This window comes from Macaca nemestrina, chromosome 12 (genome assembly GCF_043159975.1).
Source record: "Macaca nemestrina isolate mMacNem1 chromosome 12, mMacNem.hap1, whole genome shotgun sequence".
NCBI lineage: Eukaryota > Metazoa > Chordata > Mammalia > Primates > Cercopithecidae > Macaca > Macaca nemestrina.
This window is the reverse complement of record NC_092136.1, coordinates 89,901,285-89,921,808: the sequence shown is the minus strand read 5'-3', so window position 1 is coordinate 89,921,808 and position 20,524 is coordinate 89,901,285. Positions and strand designations below refer to the sequence as shown.

The 20,524-nt window shown below is 36.4% G+C and overlaps 1 long non-coding RNA gene across 1 annotated transcript in view; it reads left to right on the top strand.

The window, feature by feature from the left end:
- Positions 1–18,124, top strand: part of LOC105484370 (uncharacterized) — a 28,838-nt gene extending 10,714 nt beyond the window's left edge. The window contains exons 2-3 of the long non-coding RNA XR_011610349.1: positions 16,428–16,496; positions 17,872–18,124. This is a non-coding gene — a long non-coding RNA (uncharacterized lncRNA). The remainder of the gene's footprint in view (positions 1–16,427; positions 16,497–17,871) is intronic.
- Positions 18,125–20,524: the final 2,400 nt, after the last annotated feature.

Genomic DNA, 20,524 nt, shown 5'->3' with positions numbered 1-20,524 from the left:
TTGCTTGGAGAGGAGCAGCAGGGAAAGTCGGGAGGGTGAGATTACAAAGTGGCATAAGGAGGCTGAGCGCAGTAGCTCATGCCTGTAATCCCCAGCATTGTGGGAGGCTGAGGCAGGAGGATTACTTGCACCCAGGAACAGCCTGGGCAACATGACAAGACCCCGTCTTAAACAAAATAAAAAGTGGCACAAGGAAGTTTTTAGGTGATTGATGTTTATTGTCTTGATTATGGTGGTGGTCTTACACACGTATCTTTATATATGTCAAAACTCCTCAAATTGTGCAGTTTTTAATATGTGGAGTTTATTGTATGTCACCTATACCTCAACAAAGCTGTTTAGAAAAATGGAAAGGAGGTAATTGACTTTTTAAAGCTTCACGCAGAGTGACTTGGACCAGAAGAAAATAGACTCATCCAACACCCTCCTTCTTCCTCTATGGGCACTGACTGTAATATCTCTGTTAGCATACAGATATTTTAAAAATTTATATAAATATTTTTGATTGACAAACCATAATTATATACATTTATAGGGTACAAAAGTCCATTTAAAATCCATTCATCTGTTGTTGGAAACCTAGGTTGATTCCATATCTCGGCTATTATGAATAGTGTTGCAATAAGCATGGGGATGCAGATGTCTCTCCAATATAATGCTTTTCTTTCCTTTGGATAAATTCCCAGTAATGGGATTGCTTGAGGGGTTTCAATACTGTTCTCCATAGTGGCTGCACTAATTTACATTCCTACCAACAGTGTATAGGAGTTACTTTTTCCCCAGCTACTCAGGAGGCAGAGGCAGGAGAACTATTTGAAACCTAGAGGCAGAGGGAGCAAGATTACACCTCCACTGCACTCCACCCTGGACGGAGAGTGAGACTCAAAAAAAAAAAAAAAAAAAAAAAAAAGAAGAAAGTCCCTTTTCTTCACATTTTTGCCAGCATTTGTTATTTTAGTCTCTTCTATAATAGCCATCCTAACTGGGGTGAGATGATGCCTCATTGTGGCTTTGATTAGCATTTTCCTGCTGATTAGTGGTGTTGAACATTTTTTCATATATTTGTTGGTGATTTGTATGTCTTCTTTTGAGAAATGTCTGTTCAGAGCATTTGCTTATATTTAATTAGATTGTTGGGTTTCTTTGCTGTTGATTTGTTTGAATTCCTTGTATATTCTTGATATTAGTTTCCTGCCAGATGAGTAGTTTATATTTTCTCCCCTTCTGTACATTGTCTTTTCACTTACTTTATTATTTCCTTTGCTGTGCAGAAGCTTTTTAGCTCAATGTGATCCAGTTTGCTTACTTTTTTCTTTTGTTGCCTGTGCTTTTGATGTCTTATTCATAAAATCTTTTCCCAGACCAATGCCCTGAAGAATCTCCCCTATGTTTTCTTCTAGTAGCTCTACCATTTTGGGTGTTATATTTGGGTATTTGAGACACTTCGAGTTGATTTTTGTATAGGGTGAGAGGCAGGGGTCTAATTTCATTCTTCTGCAGATGGATATCCAGTTTTCCCAGCACTATTTATTGAAGAGACTTTCCCCAATGAGTGTTCTTGGCATCTGGCATCTTTGTTGTACACATGTACCCTAGAACTTGAAGTATAATAAAAAAATCAGTTGGCTGAGATATGTGGGTTTTCTGGGTTCTTTATTCTATTTCATAGGTTTATGTGTCTGTTTTCATGCCAATATCATGATGTTTTGGTTACTACAGCTTTGTAGTATATTCTGAGGTCTGGTAGTATGATATGTCCAGCTTAGTTCTTTTTGCTTAGGATTGCTTTGGCTATTCAGGGTCTTTTTTGATTCCATACAATCTCTTTGGATTTTTTTTTTTTTATTTTGGGAAGAATTTTCATTGGTATTTTGATAGAGATTGCATTGAATCTGTAGGTTGCTTTTGAGTAGTACTGTTACTTTAACAACATTAGTATTTCTGATCCATGAGCATGAATGTCTTTTCATTTGTTTGTATCCTCTTCAATTTCTTTCATCAGTGTTTTATAGTTTTCATTTTACCTCCTTGGCTACATTTATGTCTAGGTTTTCTTTTTGGTAACTATTGTAAATGGGTTTGCCTTCTTGATTTCTTTTTCAGCTAGTTTGTTGTTCATATATAGAAATGCTACCAATTTTTGTGTATTAGTTTTGTGTCTTGCAACTTCACTGAATTTGTTTGTTCTAAAAGTTTTCTGGTAGAGTCTTCAGATTTTCCTATATATAAGATCATGTCATCTGCAAACAGGAACAATTTGATGTCCTTCTTTCCAATTTGAATGCCCTTTATTTCTTTCTCTTGTCTAATTACTCTTGATAGGACTCCACATTTATATACTTTGAATATTTTAAATGTTTACATAAATGTCAGAATCAACTTTCATTTTTCATAGAAAAAGAAGACCATACTTGATTTGCAGTTTTAATATTAATCAATTATTATTATCTGAGACAAACTATTTAACAAATTAAATAATATAATATAATATTATATATTATATATATTACCACAAATAAATCCCATAAGGAAAATATCTACAACTGTTTTTATGAAAGAAAAAAAGGCTTCTCTAAAGTTGCATAGGGTTGGTGCCATGGCTCACACCTATAAAGCCCAGCACTGTGGGAGGCCATGGCAGGAGGATCCCTTGAGCCCAGGAGTTTGAGACAGTGTGGACAACAAAGTGAAAACTCATCTCTACAAAAAATAAAAAAGAAATTAGCTGGCCATGGTGGCGCATGCCTGTGGTCCTAGCTACTCGGGAGGCTGAGGAAGGAGGATCACTTGAGCCAGGGAGGTGGAGGTTTCACTGAACCATATTCACGCCACTCCACTGTAGCCTGGGCAATAGAGCTAGACCTTGTCTCAAAAAATTAAATTAAATTAAATTAAATTAAACATAAAATTGCACTGTATTTAAGAAATTGGGAAAGCAGAAAATGCTTTTTTTATTTTTATTTTTATTTTTGAGTTGAACAGTGAGAACACATGAACACAGGCAGGGGAACATCACACACTGGGGCCTGTCAGGGGGTGGAGGGTTGGGGGAGTGATAGCATTAGGAGAAATATCTAATGCAGATGACGGGTTGATGGGTGCAGCAAAACACCATGGCATGTGTATACCTATGTAACAAACCTCCATGTTCTGTACATGTATCCCAGAACTTAAAATGTAATAGTAATAATAATAATAATAATAATAAAAAACAACAAAGACAATGTTATCTGTTAGAATAGATAACATACCCTCATTGCTTTCTTAATAGCCTGTAATAAGAGAATATCCACAAGGTGGCAGTAATATATCAGTTTCATCCTCTGAAATTAAAACTTTTGCCTATTCAATAATACAAGGATCTTTCTGAACACATCGAATACAGCAATTTGACTTAATAATTAGTCTTTAAATTTATAGTCTTGGATTATCACTTTAGTGGCTTGAATTATTTTGTATTTTAATATATTTAAATGAATTAGTCCTGTGCAAATTGACTAATTTGACATATGAAGGTGTTTTTATTCTATTTTCAGAAGTTTGGCTTTAAAAAAATTTCCAAACTTCGATATCTGGTGAGTGTTAATGTTTTTATCTTATTAAAAGGTGATACACCACATTATATTCAACTGATATCTTTTAACAAGGATGCAAGAACAGTTTAAAGGAAGGATATCTTTTTCAACAACTGGTCCTAGAGCAATTGGGCATTCATAGGTACAAAAATTAAGATTGACCTAAATTTATACTTTATATAAAATGGAGCTCACATAAATCACAAGCTTAAATGTAAAATGTAATATTATAAAACTTTAAGTTGTGTATGGTAGCTTTTGCCTGTAATCTCAGCTACTACTCAAGTGGCTGAGGCGGAAGGATCACTTCAGTCCAGTAGTTTGTGGCTGTAGTGAGCAATGATGGCACCACTGCACTACAGTTTGAGTGAAACCTCATCTCAAAATAATAAATAAATAAATAAATAAATTCATTAAACTTTTAAAAATAGAAGAAAACTCTTGAGGTCTTGGGCTAGGCAAAGAATTTTTAGGCTTGATATCAAAAACAAAATCCACAAAAGGAAAAAGTGATAAAACTGGACTTCATTAAAATAAATAAACTTTTTTTAATATATATATATAACTTAGAAAGACCCTGTAAAGAGGTTGAAAAAATGAATTACAGACTGGGAGAAATAATTTGCACACCATTATCTGACAAAGAACTTACATCTAGCTTATGTAAAGAATTCTCAAAACTCAATAGTAATAAGGTATCCAATTAGAAAATAGGCATATGTGACCTCTCTGTATTATAACTTAAACCTCATGTGACTCTACAATTATTTCAGATGAAATAAATGAAACAGTAATGCCTGTTTCTAGCATATAAAATAATCAGAGAACATAGAATTGTACAAAGTTAAATTATTGGACCATTTACTTAATTAAAATATTTTTAAATGCATGTACCAATTTTGCTTGAAGGTGTGTACAAGTATGCTTGTATTTTTTTTAACGATAATATGGTTACATGAGCATATACTTTATTTCTTAGAAGTTTACAGTTATCCCACACTGTTCTTATTGATTCCCTCATTCTTAACAGCTGCATAGTATTTCATTTTATAATTAGTGGATTGTAGGTTTATTCTTTTAAAATCACTTCTGTTGTTCTCATGTTTTTTGTTTTTTGTTTTTTTTCCACTAAAAAGTGTTGCAATGCACGAAGCTACAAATACAAGGAGGGTCTTTTCTGTATTTTTTTGAAAAACTTTGAATAAAAATTATAAGTTCAAATCACATGCAAAATAAACATTTTAATTAATAGGGCTTTTATGCAAGATGTTAGTAGCAGCAGCACAGTTTTATTAATATCCCTGAATCTCTCACAAAAACTGACTGAGCAACTGGGATAACAAGGTATTAACTATGACAAAACAATGTAACAAGGTGTCATCATGAACGTTTTGTGAGGTTAAACCATAGGGATCCAGGGGAATCACCAACTTTTTTGGAAGAAGGAAAGGAAAGGAAAGGAAAAAAATCTTTAATGACCCTGGGAACTGGAAAACCTAGAAATACAAGTGCTAACATCTATGTTCCTAAATTCAGAGATTCCTACTAGGCAACAAGAACTCAGCAGATTAATCTGAGAACAGCAGCTGAGTCTGGCAGAAGGCTTCCTGGGCCTCAACTCACAGCTGAGAGTAAGGATGACAAAAAGCAGGTGCTGTGAGTGGTCTGTATCCTATGAACCCTACAAGTTAACCATCCCCAAAACAAAGCCCTGTCCTAAGGAGAAACTGCAGAAAGTCAATTATAAATTGAGTTGGGAAGTTCACTGAGGCTCAAGAAAAGAGAAGCTTCAGGTTGAGATACAAGAGAAGAAGGGAAAAGGCAGTTTTCTGCAAGTTCAAGCACAAATAATTCTTTACCTTCTAGTTCTGGAAATACCAGGTGCTGTGTATGTAAAGCAGGAATTTTGGTTGAATATTATATTATCTTCTGACCCATTGTTACTAATCCAGTCTCCCCTGTACTCAGATCTGCCATGCTACAGGCAGACTGACAGATGCTCAGCAAAGAGTAGCTAATATTTTCTAGGAAACTAGGTGCTAAACGAGTTTTCTTAAATTTCTACCTCCAGGTCTGTAAGTTGATTTGAACCATTACCAGTTCCTGATTCTGCACAGGTTGTTGAGGGCAGGACTTCTCTCCTCCAGTGGAAACTCCACCTGCTCACAATCAACCATCCTTTCCTGCAGCCTTGGAGACACTACTCAGTGTAGCACCCCTCCCAGTCTAGAATAAGCACACTTATCATCATTCGCTCTCATTTGCTGTCTTACCTCCATTCCATCTACATACAGTTTTTGTTTGTTTTCGCCAATGTTTTTAAATAAGCAACTGTACAAGCACAACAACTACAACAAAAACCTTCCTTCCCCCAGTGTTGTAGTGAGCAACGAATATATTTAACTTCAAATAAAAGACAAAAACAAACACTGGCGAAAGCTGACAGAAAGAAATTCAACTGTAGGTGCTCTGGTAATATAGAAATGATACAACTAAGAAAAATGGAAGGAAAGGAAAATGAAGATATTCTGCCAAATGATTTTACTGACTGCTCATCTGTAATGCTTGGGGTCAAAGGATATTGTTTATAGAAATGTAGGCATACTTAATGGCACCAGGGGAAACAAAGTTAATATTATTATATCAAATTGGCTGATGAAAGATCACATAGGGAGGACAAGAAAGAGAATACAGTTAATACTATTGTTCATAGTTTAGAGACATTGGCTACTGTCTAAAGTAAGAGTGATTCTATGAAATCACATAAGGTAGCCATCAGAATAAAAATTTAACTCTTCTGAATATCACGACATCAAAACAAAAGCAATAAAAACAATCAAGACAGCAAAAGACAGATACGTGCATATAGATCACAGGATAACATGCTGTAATCAAAATATAACCAAACACAATTTATCAATAAAAGTAAGTGGGCTTGACTCTCTTATTAGAGGAAAAAAGTATTGTCAGATTAAATCACAAGCGAAACTCAATTCTATGCTGGATATAAGATAAAATGTTTCAGAAAGTTTAAAATAAAAGTATAGACAATGAATAAAAGGATCTTCTCTTCATGCATTGCAGAGTATAAAACAGTGAGTAAACACATCATACATTTTCTCTTTTTACACTTAAACGGCTGGAGATGTTACACCACTAGTATGAATTTACTTCAGATATATAAAGAATACACTTTTTATAAAGTCAGAAACAGAAATGAAAATAGTTAAGGAGACAATAACATCTGCATCGACGCTAGGAGGAAAGAGCCATTATTGGGTACACAGTGATCACATTACCATGAAGCAATCTGTTCCCAACTGAAATGTCCTTGCCCTTCTACTGAAATCATGTACGATTCTGCAAAAACAGTGTTTGCTTCCCGCAAATCAGCCAACAGCTCTGCTATTGTTGTCCACACAGAATAAGCATCAGACCTAGATTTAGCTGTTTTATCATTAAGAGTCATATTTGGCCCTTTCCAGAGGCTATTATTTCAATTATATTTTGGATAATTTGTCTATTTCCAGACAAATAATTTTTCCAGAATGTGATGACTAGATACACTTTGAGCCATATGAAATCACCCTTTGGTAGGGATCCAGGGATTGAATTTATTTTTAATTACTGTAGCATCCTGGTCAGGTTGAGAAACAGATCACCTTTATATTTCCCTGGCATGTGAGCAGGGCTAGATTTAGTGTGAGAATGCTTGAAAGTTTATAGTTTTTAAGAAATTTTTTTACTTTGTATCTCTTTTATCAAAATAAATTTAATGCTGAAAAGCTATATTAAATGAATTATTTTGAGATGGTCTCTTTCCTCTTCTTCTAATGAGAGGATATCCACAGATAATGTCAGGAGCTTGCTTTACCTAGAAAAGTGTTGAGGGTCATAGGTTTGGGTTCACCTAGGAACATTTAGGGAAACCTCCCCAAGTTGTTGTTGAAGAGTGGGGTAAATGTAAGAGAGAATTAAGCTCACAGAGGCCAGATGAGAGCATCATGTCACCCCAGAGACATAGCATATACCTAGGAGAACTGTTCTCAGTACCAATGTCTTAAGCACTGTAAGACTGACTATAGACCAAGACAACAACTATATATATATAGTTAATGAAATCAGTTAATATATAAACATACATTTATTTATTTATTTATTAACTTATTTTTATTTTTATTTTTATCTTGAGACAGCGTCTTGCTCTGTCACTAGGCTGGAGTGCAGTAGTGAGATTACGGCACCCTTCAGCCTTGACCTCTCTGGCTGAAGCTATCCTCCTGCCTCAGCCTCCTAAAGTGCTAGGATTAGAGGTGTGAGCTACCTTGCCAGGCCCAGGGCAATAACTATGCAATGTTTATATAATTTGGAGCAAAAAACATTTGAAATATGTGTGCATTGCTTTTTAACCTTTTCTATTGATACATAAGTACTTATGATTACTTTTGAAGTCACCTGTGCAACTTTAGCTGACTACATCCCCTTCTTCAACACTCTAATGATGGCCACTGTGAGCACTGTGCGTATTGAGTTGTGTTTTATTTTAATACTATGTGCACTACATTGTTTTTCCTAGCTGTATGCTATTGCATTTAGTGAGCATCATGAATTATATCAGTATAATTCGCTTTTGTCATTTCATTGTTTCAGCTTTTCTGTACTAATTATTGCAAATGTATTTCTACTGGCATAAAAACAGACACATAGGACAATGGAACAGAATAGAGATCACAGACATAAATCTACACATTTACAACTTATATCTGACAAAGGCATCAAGAACATACACTGGTCAAGAACAGTCTTTTCAATAAATGATCCTGGGAAAACTGAATATATGCAGATGGATAAAATTAAACCCCTCTTACCATACACAAAAATCAAATCAAATAAAGATGGATTAAAGACTTGAATCTAAGACCTGAAACTATGAAGTTACTAAAAGAAAGCATAGGAGAAATGCTCCAGGACATTGGTCTGGGCAAAGATTTTTTGTGTAAGACCTCAGAAGCACAGGCAACAAAAGCAAAAATAGATAATGGGATTATATCAAGCTAAAAGGCCTCAAGCAAAGGAAACAATGAAAGTTAAGAGCCAACCACAGAATGGGAAAAAATATTTTCAAACTATCTGTCTGATAAAGGATTAACAACTAGAATATATAAGGAGCTCAAACAACTCAGTAATAAACAAACAAAAAATCTGATTGAAAAATGGGCTACTGAAGAGGCTGAGGCAGGAGGATTTCTTAATCCCAGGAGTTTAAGGTTACAGTGAGCTATGATTATGCCACTGTCCTTTAGCCTGGATGACAGAGCAAGATCTTGCTTCTAAAAAAATAATAGTTAAAAATATATAAATAGGCCGGGCGCGGTGGCTCAAGCCTGTAATCCCAGCACTTTGGGAGGCCGAGATGGGAGGATCACAAGGTCAGGAGATCGAGACCATCCTGGCTAACGCGGTGAAACCCCGTCTCTACTAAAAAAAATACAAAAAACTAGCCGGGCGAGGTGGCGGGCGCCTGTAGTCCCAGCTACTCGGGAGGCTGAGGCAGGAGAATGGTCTAAACCCGGGAGGCGGAGCTTGCAGTGAGCTGAGATCCGGCCACTGCACCCCAGCCTGGGCGACAGAGCAAGACTCTGTCTCAAAAAAAAAAAAAAAAAAAAAAATAAATATATATATATATATATATATATATATATATAAATAAATACAACTTTAAAAAATGGGCAAAAGATCTGAACAGATATTTCTCAAAAGAAGACCTACAAATGGCCAATAGGAAGATGAAAAAATGTTCAATATCACTAATCATCAGAGAAATGCAAATCAAAACCACAATGCAGTATCATCTCACCTTGGTTGAAATGACTTATATCAAAAAGACAGGCAATAACAGATGCTGGCAAGGATGTGGAGAACGGGGAACACTAGTACACCGTTGGTGGGAATCTACGTTAATAAAGCCACTATGGAGAACAGTATGGAGGTTCCTCAAAGATGTAAAAATAGAACTACCATGTGGTCCAGCTATTTCACTACTGGATATATGTCCAAAATAAAGGACATCAATATATAAAAGACATCTCTACATGCCCACGTTTATTGCAGCACTATTCATAATGGCCAAAATATGGAATCAATATAAGTGCTCATCAACAAATGAATATATTTTAAAAGTCATATATATACATAATGGAATACTACTCAGATAAAAAGAAGAATGAAATTCTGTCATTTGTAGCAACATAGGTGGCGCTGGCCATTTCGCTTAATGTAATCAACATAGCCCATTATGTTACGTGGAATGAGCCAAGCACAGAAAAGCAAATATCGCATGTTGTCACTCATATGTGGGTGGTAAAAAAGTGGATCTCATGAAGATAGAAAGTAAATTGGTGGTTGCTAGAGGCCAGCAAGGGGAGTGGGAAGACGAGACGAAGAGAAGCAAATTTAAATGTATTTATCACCACTAAACTGTCCTCTAAAAATGTACAGATGGTAAATTAAATATATATATATAAAATCTCAATAAAAAATTAAAAAATTCTGCTGTGTGTTTATAGGGCACATGTACAAGACTTTCTCTAGGGTTGTATCAGTTTTCTATTCCTGGTATAGCAATTTACCACAAACTTATTGGCTTAAAAGAACACATTGTTTTAAGATTTGAGTCTGTTTTAAAAAACACACACAAACTTATTATCTTGGAGTTGTTTTGGTTGGAAGTCTGGTATGGCTTTCACTGAACTAACATCAAGATGTTGGCAGGCTGCATTTCTTTCTGAAGGCTCTAAGAGAGAATCTGGGTTGTTGGCAGAATTCAGTTCCTTGTGGTTGTAGGATTGAGATCCTCGGTTTTCTTTCTGGTTGTAAACTTCGGGTCATTCCCAGCTTCTAAAGGTCACTGGCTTTCCTTGGATTGTGGCCCCCTTCCACTGTTTTAAAAGCCAGTAATAGCAGGCCACATCTTTCTCATACTGCCATCTGTCTGAATCTCTGCATCCAGAAAATATTCTCTGCTCTCATGGAATTATGAGATTAAATTGGACTCACCAAGATAATTCAAGGTAATTTCCCCATTTCAATGCCGTTAATGGTAATCACATCTGCAAAGTCCCTTTTAGCATGTAAGTTAGCATGTTCACCGTATCTGAAGACTGGGATGTAGCTGTCTTTGGTGGGGGCCAATTATTCTGCCTAACCCAAAGATACACAACTTGCAGATATACAACTAGTTCATGGAGATTAAACATTTTCAAATCTACAAGAAAATGTTTTTTAAAATGAGCATCTCTTATTAGATTTTCACCAGCACTGTATCAGAATTATATTTACTTCATAATGTCATCAATACTGACATCAGATACTTAATTTTCTAGTCAGTTCAGGATAATGTGACATTGTGAATAATATATTTGTTCATTCATTCAACAAACATTTTTTATCAGATATCACCAATATGCTGGACAGTGTCATGGATCCTAAAAATATAACCGTTATTATTATTTTTTAAACAAAGTCCCTGCTGTGATAAAGCTTTCATTCTTTGGGACAGGCAGACAGTAATCCAGATAAATAAATGCAAGGGCAAATTGGGGGAAAAATTAGATTGGAGAGTTCAGGATCTGGCACCAGAGAAGGGCAGAGAGAGTGGGGACCCAGTTCAGAATCTCGATGCGTGCACACCAAACAATTCCATGAGGGCTGAGGAAAAGGAGCTGAAAGGCTTGTCTGACATCACAAGAGACAGAAACCTGAGCCCCATTTTCATCTCTCTCCTGACAATGTTCCTGGCTTGATTTCCTCCTTCCAGCAGAGACAAGAATCAGGAAGTGCAACCTGATGGGTAACATTTCTTTTAAGGAGCCTATCTTGGGGCTCCTGGTGAGAACCTGAGTCCATTGCTGACCACGGTAGCCCAGCATGGTCCTCAGTGCGTGACCCAAGGCCGAGAGTCTGTGCCTCTATCCTGGAGGCAGAAGAAATGACTGGGGGAAAATGAGAGGTTTTAGGTGGTTGGCACTGGGTGAGACCAAGGAGAGCTTCTAAAGCTGTGTGTCCTGGAGCTGGGCGCGGTGGCTCACGCCTGTAATCCCAGCACTTTGAGAGGCCGAAGCGGGCAGATCACGAGGTCAGGAGATCGAGACCATCTGGCCATCCTGGCTAACATGGTGAAACCCCGTCTCTACTAAAAATACAAAAAATTAGCCGGGCGTGGAGGCCGGCGCCTGTAGTCCCAGCTACTCGGGAGTCTGAGGCAGGAGAATGGCGTGAACCTGGGAGGCGGAAGCTTGCAGTGAGCCAAGATCGTGCCACTGCACTCCAGCGTGCATGACAGAGCAAGACTCAGTTTCAAAAAAAAAAAAAAAAAAAAAAAGTTGTGTGTCCTTTGTTTGCTTGTTTATTTATATTTTGCAGATTTTTGATGTCGAAATATTTTCATAGTCAAGAGTATTAATAAAGAATGACTTCTCTGTTATAAAAACCCTAATAGTGAATGTATTTACCAAGAGGTTAGATTCTATCTTTGTTTTTTTGTTTTTGCCCCATAATTTTTTAAAAATAGTTTTATTGTATGGATATTCTACAGTTAGTGTATCTATTCACATCTTGATGGACATTTGGCTTGCTTCCAGTTGTTTTTGCTATTTCAAATAAAGCTGCTATGAATGTTTGTCCAACCGTTTGGACATACACTTTCACTTGTCTTGGGTAAATAAGCAGAATTTGAATGAAGAGGTGGTGTGATATGTTTAACTTTTAAAGAAACTGACACAGTGGCTATACTGCTTAATATTTCCAGCAGCAATGTATGAGCATTCCAGTTCCTTTGAGTTCTCACCAATGTTTACTATGGCCAGTCTTTTAAATTTTAGCTATTCTAATAGGCATGTAGCAGTATCTCATTGTGGTTTTAATTTGCCTTTCCCTAATGATGAATGATGTTGAACATCTTTCAATGTGCTTATTTATCATCCATCTGTCTTTTATGGTGAAATGTCTGTTCAGATCTCTACATTTGTGTTGGACTATTTATTTTCTTATTATTGAGTCCTGAGAGTTCTTTGTACATTTTGGATAACAAATATATCTTCAGCAGATATAGCTTTTGTAAATATTTACTTCCAGTCTGTGACTTGTCTTTTTATTCTCTTGATAGTGTTTTTCACAGATTAATTTTTATATAAATCATTTATTTTATTTTTATTATTTAAAATTTTATAATTTTTAAATTTATTTTTAATTTTCTTTTTAAAAGGTAAGTAGAATTTTAAGTGTAATGATGCAAAATTTTGTTTAAAAGTAAATGTATGTAAAAGTATTGATATATACTAAAAAGTTGAATCAGTAAAAAGGTAGTTGACTGTCACAGTAGGAGTGAAATGAAAATCTTCCCCTTTCACCCTCTGAAGATGAACTGACCATACACAGATTAATAAGAGAAAGGGCATACAAACTTACTTAACCTGCATAAACATGACAGCCATACACAAAGTATAAGACTTGAAGATGGCTCAGATCTTAAATGCTCTCCTCATAGGCAACAGAAATATAGACCCAGTATACAGACATTATTTTGTAAATAATTTCCTGTGGAAGCTGGATGGGACAGACATTACGGGAAGGTGAGAGATGGAACTGCACAGGAACAAAGTTTGTCTTTGTCACTTTAATTTTATCATTACTAGGGAATGTTTCGAACATTTTAGAATAATATATTTTTAAGCCCAAACCTCATCAAATGTTTTTTTCTAAAACAAACACTTTTTTTTTTTTTTTTTTTTGATACTGTGTCTCACTCTGTGTCTCAGGTATGGAGTACAGTGGTGCGTCCATGGCTCACTGCAGCCTTGACCTCCTGGGCCCAAGTAGTTCTCCTACCTCAGCCTTCCAAGTAGCTGGGCTATAGGCATGCACCATCATGCCCTGGTAATTAAAGAAAAAAATTTTTTTTAGGGATCGAGTCTCATTATGTTGCCCTGGCTGGTGTTGAACTCCTATACTCAACTGATCCTCATGCCTTGGCTTCCCAAATTATCGGGATTACAGGTGTGAGCCACAGTGCCTGACCACATATTTCTATACTTCACTGAGGAAAGGAAGGTGCTAGGAAAATTGATTAAGAAATGTTTTTTAAAAAGGTATTAGTCGTGTTTTACTTTATTTTTTAATGATTGATCAGTTTTTGAGATGGGGGTCTCACTATATTGCTCAGGATGGTTTCACATTCCCAGATTCAAGCAATACCCTTGCCTCAGTCTCCCGAGTAGCTGGGACGACAGGTGTATGTCACCATACCCAGCTCCATTAGTAGTGTTTTTAACAATTGTGGGCCACTGGGTAAGACTAATTATTTTTTTTGAATTAAAGATTATTTTTTAAAAAGCACATTTGTAGAAAATTACTAGCATAATCTGCCTAAATATACATACATATTGAAAAAAATTTACACTGAACAAGAAGAAATACATTCACCATACACACACACAAACACACACGTACACACACACATATATTATGGAAGATTTTGAGACCAGGCAGTAATTTCCACTCAATCCAAAAGCAATGCAATCCAAGAACTGAATATTTAGGTGAAAAATATATCAGGAAAGGGAGGCATTCAGGTTTAATTTTCATGTTTTTTGTAGAGTTAGGATGTGAGTTTTCATTTAAAAATATTCTTTATTTTTTTCTCTACTATTGTGGTTTCTGTATTATTACTATGCAATTTATAAACTAAATAGTAAAAGAGAGAAAAGTGATTTTCAAAGAAGCTGGCTTGGGAAGAGGTATTGTTCTGGGAAGATGGAAGGTTTCACTTAATGACTGGTACCTGTTCCACTCAGGTTATTTTGACTCTTAACCTTTTAGCAAGAGGTTTTTCTTTTAAAAGACATCCTTTAATGTTTGTGAAGCTAGTGCAATAGTACACATTGAGGCCCACATACCACATGCCAAATATTTAAAAGGCATATTTCTAGCTGACCACTGTACATACATATATTTTTTCTCTCTTTTTTTTATTTTAGTTTTTTTCCTTGTCAACAATTTAATTTTATGTCCACACATATCTTGTATCATCGCACTTTGACAAATAATATTACACCTTCAAAATGATGTGGAAGGCTAGGTTGGAATTTAGAATCGTAGAACCTTGTAATTATACAGGCAAGGTTCTTCCTGGGGAAATATAAAACAGGAAGAAAAGCCTGGGCAGCCTCTGGTTCAGGCAGGAAATTCGGGGGTCCCTTATAGCAGCATCTCTAGTACTTGGGAACCAAACAGACTTCTCGGCCTATGAGGCTGAACCGGGCCCTTCTGGAGGACATGACAGAGAAGTTATCTACTGCCTTTGCCCCCAGAACCCAGGCAACACTTTTACCCTCCATTGCTTGCTTCCGAAGCTAAGAGGTGGAGACAATGTTCTGTCTAGTGACCTCGACAGAAACAGTGTGCTCCTGCAACCACTCATCTGTTACTTTCCTTCTGCCTGAATTGCCTGGACCCACTCCTCCTCCATTTGACTGGCTCTGTGCGCTGATGTTGTAGTCAGGAGACTTTTGGGAATTGTGGCTTCTGAAAGTGTACACCTGACTCTATCCATAGCTGACCCTGTGAACCTATGCACCTGCTCTACTCTGTCTCCTTTTCATAGAGACACTCTTCCTGCTGAGTCTCTGCCCTCTGCTCCTAGATCCAAATGGCACTTCCTGCCCTATTGCTGTATGGCTTAACCTAGGGAAACTCCTTCCCAGAGGAGTCAGGTAAAGAGATGGTGGCTGAGCTTCTTAAAGATTTAAAGGAGACATCCTGGAATGTAGGGCTCCTTCCTTCCTTTCTGTCTCCCTGGCAGCTCCTGCTGCAGCTCAAAGTTTAGCTTTATCTCTCACCCAGCTCAGACTGTTGCTGGTCCTGATGGCCTCTGCCTAGCTGTATGAGTATGTTCTTGCATTGCTATAAAGAAATACCTGAGAAATACCTTTAGGCTGGAGTGCAATGGCACAATCTCAGCTTATTGCAACCTCTGCCTCCTGGGTTCAAGCAATTCTCCTGCCTCAGCCTCCAGAGTAGCGGATTACAGGCATGCACCACCATGCCTGGCTAATTTTGTATTTTCTCCAGGTCGGTCAGGCTGGTTTCGAACTTTCGACCTCAGGTGATCTGCCTGCCTTGATCTCCCAAAGTGCTGGGATTACAGGCACGAGCCACTGCACCTGGCCAAGATACTACATCTTTTATGTGTCTTTTTGTGTTTTGCTGGATGTTTTCCTATGCCCTTTTATCAGAAGTTAGTGCTTTATTTGCCTCATGCGGCTCAGGGGGTTATGTGTGGAAGAGCTCAATGCAGAAAGTTCTATATGATTATACATAGTTGCCTATATTTTTAGGATGCAGAATCATAAATATACAGAAATAAATTACTTTGTTGCAGATGGTAGGTTAGAGAGGCAAGTACCTCTGAGAGTCAGGGGAATGAAAGAGAATGAGAAGAAAGATTCTCGAAGAAAGCCACAACCCCATTCCAGATTGTGGAGGTACACTAGAATATCAGAAGAGGATTTTGATGAAGGATTTTCAGTTTAAATCTGCCGTTTCTTAAGCAGTTTAATGAAGACTCAGACACCCAAAAGGTCAACTAAATCCTCCTTCTTGCAAGAGTGAGTCTGTGCAGCTGCACATGCTCCAGCGGGTGAGTACAGATTTCAGTGAGGGGCCCATGGCTGGACCGATAGACAGGCTCAACCACCTCTGAAGGTAAGTGTTAGCTTATTGGTGGAACCACCATACAGTGTCTTCAATAATGGCTTTCTATGGACAGTTTTCCCTCTGTAATGATCTTTCATTTAGGAGAAGATAAACTGAAATAGACATCTGCAAGGGGACTTCAAAAAGTTCATGGAAAAATGAAATTAAAAGGTAAAAATAAAAATGTAACCTCTATTTCTTAACATAACCTTCATCAAATTCAAGTCACTTTTATAAGCAATAACAGCTGTCTAGTTCATCCCTGAAGAACTGCAGATCCTAGAAATTTAACCATGTCAATAATGTCTTTTTTATATTATTAATGTAAGAAAAATGGTATCCTTTAAAAATTTTTTAAGATTAGAAAACAAAAAGAAGTCAAAAGGAGCCAAATCAGGATAGTAAGGTGGATGTTTAATGATTTTTTCCATAGAAACTTTAGCAAAATTGTTCTTGTTTAATGAAAGGAATGGGCAGGAACATTCTTGTGGTGGAGGACAAGCAGCCTTCCTGGGCATTTTCTGCTAACGTTTTGGCCAAATTTCTCACAATGCTCTAATACTAAGCAGTATTTATCCTTCTGTGGCCCTCCAGAAAACAAGCAAAATGCGTTGAGCATCTTAAAACACCACAGTCATGCCTTTGCTCTTGCTTTCACAGGCCCACTTCCACCTCTGTCTAGCCATTGCATTGCTTGTGCTTTGTCTTCAGGACCATACTGGTAAAGCCATGTATCATCTCCTGTTAAAATTCTGAGTATTAACTGAGGACAGTCCAATTTCAGATTAAGGGCAGTTAGTTATTGGTTTAGGGTTATCTGTGTTTTATTTTTAAATACAATTCAGTTAAAGTTTCCTAGTAATTCAACTTGTAATAATGTGTTTTTTAATTGATTAAAAAATACATGAGTAATTTTCTATAACTAGGTAAAACACTTGTGAACAATATTAAAGCATTTTGGGTTTTGATGAGGCTTTATATAAAACCCCATGATAGACCATGATTATTCCAATAGGAAAAAGAAGGCTATGCTTGAATCAGACATAAAAGCCAGATAATGCTTGGAAGAAAATCCCTTCTGAGAAGGCATATTCAGATTTCCTCTTTATCTTAAGTATGACTTTGCTGGCTTAAAGCAGATTATAATATCCCTGACAAAATGATAACGTTTTATTTAGGTTTAAGAATGGCTCTCAGTCTTGCTGCCCGCCCCAAAAGAGAAGGGGCAGTGAAGACTATTTTCATTCCTATGGAATTGGCCGCAGAGCAAGGGTTTCTAGTTTTTCAGTTGTCATAAAAAGTAACTAACTACAAGTAAGCATGACCCACCTTCCCCTTTATCATCTCTGAGCTTTTAGAAATTGTCATCATTGTGCTTAAGCATTTACTTCTGCAGATATCCTGGAAGCCTTTGCATTTAATATTTTTCCAGTCAGAAATTCCCTTCTAATCTTGACCAGTCTTCTAGGGAGAATCTCTGTAGGCTGTCTTATCTCATAGGAATTTATAAATTGATTTTGACTAGAATATTCTTTTCCTCCCACAGTTAAAATCTCCTTTAGTAATGAAATAAGGACAGTATCAGGCTGTTTAATGATGTGAGACGTTTGGTGTCTAGACCTGACCAGGTAGATGGATCTTTGAATTCTGGAAGATCTGACTATTTTGCTGCTTGGAGAGCTCAGGCAGGACTTCACCTCTGGGAACCACTACTGGGAGCTGGATATGGTTTTAATTTTTTTCTACTTCAATATCACCTCATTTTATTATTAAATATGAAAATAGTATGAAATGCAAAATTTTGTTGGCTCAATATCTTTTAATTAAAACGAGCATTTGTGGTTATTGTTTATATATTTTGTGATTGTTCATCTATTTGTGACCTGCTGAAATTACTAGAATATAGGGGTTTGCAATTCCATCTTAATATCCCACCACACACAGCCGTGATTACCTACAATGCAAACGTCAGTATAAAATATTCCTCTCCACCATTTTAACCAATTAAATAAATGTTTCTGATCATTTCGGGTAAATAATTGAGAATAGTCAATAAAATATATGGTAAAACCATCAAAAAAGACTTATGCAGTAGGGAATATGGAGGATAATATGAAATAAGGAAATGTTTTAGGCTAATGGTTCTTCTCAAAGTTTGGTTCCTGTTCCAGCAGCATCAGCATCACCTCGACCTTGTTAGAAATTTAAATTCTAAGGCCACATTAATCTGTTTTATCAATCATTCCAAGTGACTCTGATAAATTAGGTGAATTCGCCTAATATACAGCTGCAGAGGCTCAGCAAATTTCTTACACCTAAGAACCAAACTGTGGCTAGAGACAATTTGAATCAATAGGGTTAATTAAATACTTCTTAATGAAAAAGATATAATAGTGGAGATTAATATCATAAGGAAAATGCTGAGGATTCTGAAAATAAGAAGATGGATAATTATTTTCATGGAAGATACACAGTCATATTTCTTGAATCAACAATTACTGAGATAGAGAAAAAAGCTCCCTTTATTTTGGAAAATACGGGAAACAAACAAGTTAAAAACAGTAATCCAAAATTAGGTAGGTAAAAAGTTATGAGTTTAATTTGCCTTCTTGAAGATTACTCAGAAAAGATATTACAGTCTGAGTTACAGATATGTCATTTTTGGATATAATTTGAGCAGATTCTAAAATATTGCATATAAATATGTGCTAGATATTTACATATACAAACTTCTGCATACATGTCAGGCATGGTGGCATGTGCCTGTATTCCCAGCTAGTTATAGGCTGAGGAAGGAAGATCGTTTGAGCCTGGGGGTCTGAGGCCAGCTTGGGCGACATAGTGAAACTCCATCTCCTTTAAATAAAAAAAAAAACCTTTCAAGTATATATGTATATGCACACACACGCATAATGAATATATATATATATTTAAATATATTTGTATATATGTATATTTTTTAAGAAACAAGGTCTTGCTGTGTTGCGCAGGTTGGAATGCAGTGGTGCAATCATAGCTCACTGTAACCTCGAACATCTGGGCTCAAGTGATTCTCCTGCCTTGCCCTCCTGAGCAGCTAGGACTACTTGTGAAAACCACCGTGCCCAGCTAATTATTCTGATACTTTGTCGAGATGAAGTCTTGCTATGTTTTCCAGACTGGTCTCAAACTGCTGGTGTCAAGCAATCTTCTGACATTGGCTTCCCAAAGTTCTGTGACTATGAGGCATCAGCCACCATGCCTGGCTATAAATTTGTACTAGGCATAAGTGTTAGTAATATTAGAACAGTGCTCTTTTATGAGCCAAAATATCAAAAAGGTATTCAGAGATAATAATAGCAGACATTATGATCATGTGACACTAACAATCGAGAAATGGGACATTGATATAGGGACGGACATAAATACCATGGAAACAAAAGAGAAAGTCTAAGACTCACCTGATATACAGATGCCTGATTTTTGACTGATCAGGCAGATATTACAACTTGTTTTAAATAGAATAGACTTCTCAATAAATGTGCTGTTGTTTTCAGAAAAATTAATTTCAGATGCATTAAATGCAAAAAGCAAATTCATCATTTTAAGAGAAGTGTATATAGGATATCTTTTACACACACTGTTAGAAACATTTTCTAATGAAGCAAAGCAAAAATTAAATAAGAAAACTAATGAGCAATTTAACTACCAAGAATGCAGTGTTTTCTGATATCAAAAGAAAGAAATACAGGGAGAAAAAAATACTATAACACATAAAACTAGCCAGGAATAAATATCCCAAATACATAAGCAATGCCTCCAATCTATAAGAAAAATATATACAGCTCCTCCCTCAGAAAAATTCTGAAATAATTACTTTATAGGAAAAAGAAATAAGTAAACATGAAAATATTCTCAATCTCATTTTTTAGAGAAATAAGATGAGAATCTCATAAGATGAGCATTTAAATTACAGATTAAGCTTTGATAAGAATGTGGAGTAACCCCAAATATTCCAAACTGTAGAAGCTGAAGTTGGTGCAATCCTGGGAAAACAATCTTCAGTAAAGCTGAAGTCATGTACAATTCCACTCCTCAATGAATAGTTTCTACTGGAGCAAGTCTGTGTGTGTCAGGTACAAAAGTGGTCATAATACTATTTAAAATCACGAAAGTAATGATAACTGAAAGTCCCTGGAATCAATCTCAAGTCCCTCAAT